The sequence below is a fragment of the Tamandua tetradactyla genome, chromosome 6 (assembly GCF_023851605.1).
Source record: "Tamandua tetradactyla isolate mTamTet1 chromosome 6, mTamTet1.pri, whole genome shotgun sequence".
Taxonomy (NCBI): domain Eukaryota; kingdom Metazoa; phylum Chordata; class Mammalia; order Pilosa; family Myrmecophagidae; genus Tamandua; species Tamandua tetradactyla.
The window spans coordinates 92,775,562-92,779,403 of record NC_135332.1 but is presented as its reverse complement, the minus strand read 5'-3'; the positions used below and the strand labels follow the sequence as shown (position 1 = coordinate 92,779,403).

General features: G+C 39.5%; 1 pseudogene; it reads left to right on the top strand.

Moving 5' to 3' along the window:
• Positions 1-387: 387 nt before the first annotated feature.
• Positions 388-1,276, top strand: LOC143686750 (ADP/ATP translocase 3 pseudogene; annotated as a pseudogene).
• The last annotated feature ends 2,566 nt before the right edge of the window (positions 1,277-3,842 follow it).

The window sequence follows — 3,842 nt, the reverse complement described above, 5'->3', positions numbered from 1 at the left end:
CAATATCTGCACTGGAATTACCTAAGGAAGAAGTACAGATAAAAATGTCCAGGACCCCTTGCAGGCTCACTGGATTAAGATCTGTGGCCCAAGTGTCTGCATTTTAATCGGTTTTCCAGGTGACACTTATTCTGTTCAATTGGGAGTCATACCTTATGAGTTACAAAGCATTAAGGGAGTTGGAACTCTAAGGACAGACTGACCCTGGAGAAAAAGCAAAAGAGATGCAGTGTCTTCTTTGAGAGGAGACGATGTGGGGCTTTGGGAGGCAGTGGAGGGACAGAAAAGCTGCTGCAAGCTTGGGCAGTGGGCCATATTCCATGTCTACAGTGATTGGGGGGAATGGATAATTTGTTCTTGTAGGGCCATTGGCATAGAATTAGACACATGTTACCAGGACCATGGGCCAAGCTGCTGCTGCAGGTATGACATGCCAGTTTTGAACAAAAGACAGCCTCTAACAAATAATACAAAGACATCGTGGACTGAACAGTCTGCCTTCCCAAGGAGCAGAGCATTCTCTCCTTCTGGAAGGGTAACTTGGTCAACATCATCTGCTACTTCCCCACCCAAGCCCTCAACTTTGCCTTTAAGGATAAGTGAAAGAGGTGCTTTGGGGCAGTTCTAGAGGGATTTTGCTGGCAACCTGGCCTCCTGTGTGGCAGCTGGAACTACTTCTCTTCGCTTCATCTATGCACTGGATTTCTCCAGAACCTGTTTGGTGGCTGATGTTGGGAAATCTGGGGCAGAAAGAGAATTCGAAGGCCTGGGAGACTGTCTGGTGCAAATCACAGTCTGATGGTATCTGAGGCCTGTACCTGGACTTCAATGTCTGTGTGCAAGGTTTCATCATCCCCAGGGCAGCCTATTTTGGCATGTGTGATACAGCCAAAGGGATGCAGCCTGACCCCAAGAATACACACATTGTGGTGTGCTGCATGATTGTGCAGACCGTGACAGCTGTGCCTGGTGTGGTTTCCCACCCCTTCCACACCTTGAGGCGACAGATGGTGATGCAGTCTGGTCGCAACTGAGCTGATATTATGTGTAGGGGGACTGTCAATTGCTGGAAGAAGATTTTCACATTTGAAGGTGGCAAAGACTTCTTCAAGGGCACATGGTCCAATGTTCTCAGAGCTTTGCGCTGGTTCTGAATGGTGAATTGAAGAAAATCGCCCAAGTGTGTCTAACTAGAAATGGGAATGAAGAGAATGATGTAGAACCATTACTTAATCATTACAGACCACTGACCTTCAAGACATTCCTATTGCTTTGACCTAGGCAGATCAAATTTGTAGAGGGCTAGGGAAAGTTCTAGAAAAGGTCATTGTGATTACAGTGGACATTGGCACCGCAGATTCATCTTTTGATTACTGGGGGCCATCAATGTGGGGCCATGGGTGAGGCAGCTAAGCTACCAGACCTAGGAACTCTCAAGCCAAATGCTTGCAGGAGCTTCAATTGTTTAAGTACTTATTTAAAAAAAAAAATCATGTCTCCTATTTGTACTTGAGTACTCTCTCATTTTGCACAGCTGTATATTCGTAATAATGTTTTATGTGGGCATTCTACCACAAATTAATAAATAAGCAGGACACTTATAAAAAACAAAAAAATGAATATTTCTCATTAAAATAGGAATCATTTGACAATGAAAAGTTTGACTTTTGTCATTTAATTTTGAACCATCTGCTGTAAATTTAATGCTATGTGAAATCATATGCTCTATGGTATAAACTGGATAGTTTAGTTAAATAGCAAAATTACAGGTGAAAATTGAATATGTTATTAACTACATAAAACATAAAAAATAGACGCTGGGTGTTATGTTTATCAAAGACAATAGATTCATGTTAGTAAAGACCCTGTTTGCATTATGCTAAATGAAATATATATTCATTAAAAATGCTTTACTTTCCTTTAGCCTGTGTTTCTGCACTCTATTTCAGATTATCTGGCCAATGGCCTAGATACTAGAGAGTTGACACAATGGAATAACAGTTAGAAACATCCACATGGTTAACTTCCTTTGATCTAATGAGATTTGTTTTATGTAAGCATGTATATGTGCATGGGTATGTATGTGTATGTACGTATATGTATGTGTGTGTTTGTATACGCCCATGTCTGTGTAACTTTATGTATATACATATTTTTTACCAAAATATTTTCAGATTTTTGCTTGTGAAGGTTTGCTAGCAACTGACTGTTAAGTATAAAATGGGAATTTCTCTGTGACTATACCAAAAAATATGCACAAGAGATAAAAATATACTTTGCCAAGAAATAATTCTGCATAAGTTTTATATGCAAGTAACTGTGCCAGAACTGTCTTTCATTATGGGTTTTTGTAAAGATATATTGTGGCATTTAAAAACCATTCTTGAATCTTAATCACTGACTATAGTAGACATGAATCAATATTTAAGTTCTTTTCCACCAGAAAGTCATGTAAAGACATGTAACTTTGACCACTAAACATGAGTAGAAGATATTGAGAGACTGAATATCTAACAAACAATAGTCAAACCACATAGGAAAATGGAGCCACGACCCACAACCTCTGTAGCAACCAGCCCAGGAAGCCAAATCCTAACTTCTGCAGTGATTGGCCCAGAACAATCAGAACTCATCCAATGACTGCCAACATCCCTAATTTTTTTGCCCCCTCCTCCAAATTAGGAGCAACTGGAGCAAGAAAAACACACTCTCACAACCTGCCACTAGAATGACCCTTTTCTAAGGAGCTCTTCCTGCTCCCCCATGCCATCAGTCTCCAATGACAGCATACTTGAAGTCTTCCCATTTTCCACTAGAAAGACTTCCTACATCCCTGCTGGTTGAGTCTTGGCCAAGTGCAAGAGATGGTGTCTGACTCCCTTGCTATAGCAAAATCTGAATAAATAGACCTGTTCTCATTGGGGTTGTCCTTATTTATTTTGACAAGACATATGTCACTCCCAGATGAAAACTGTAAGAGCCAATGCATGCTTCCCTGTATCACCTTTCCCTCTGCCATTCCATCAAACAATGCTTTATCCTACAACCACAAGGGAAGATGACAGGGAACAGAGCCACACCTTAACACATAATGGATTAGATGAATAGTAGAGCAAGGAATGAAACTTTGCTGTTTAAATCTCTGAGATGCTTTTTCTTTTAATCCAGGATAAACTGGATTATGCTTAAAAACTGACTTATACACATATCGGTTCCTAGCTGTGAGCACTCCTCTAACAGAAATTTTCTAAAATGTTTCACATTGATTTCACAGTTAAGTGGCAGGATAAAACAGATGATGGTGGCTAGAAAGATAATAAGTCATTAAGCAGAGGAAAAAAAAATTGATAAAACCTTTGCCAGAATTAACCTAGGAGGCACATCACATACCCAAGAGACATGTAGTTCTGGGAGGAGACTTTTAGTCCTGGAGTGCTGAAAACAATCAAAGACGAATTTAGGGGAAAAAAGGTTGGTCACTTTTCAAGCAGGAATGAAAGGGGATAAAGCAATATCACAAATATAGGAGATTGCTAAAGACCATGTTGTCAGCTAAACAAAGGGAAAAAGGAGAAATTCTAGAAGTAGTGAAAGTCTATTAAAATTAAATTTTGCAGGAAGGATCAAGTGAGCTTTCATATTTATTGTTGCATATTTAAATAGATTAAGGTATTGCAAAATAAAAAGTCACCAGAACAATATTTCAGTTGGACAAATGGGTTTTGGCAAAATGAATAAGGGTATGCTGAAACTAGATTGGCTAAAGACATGCAATCTAGTTGTGATAGTAATAGAAAGAGAAAATGAGACAGGCATGGGATAAAAAGCAGAAAGATTTTTTA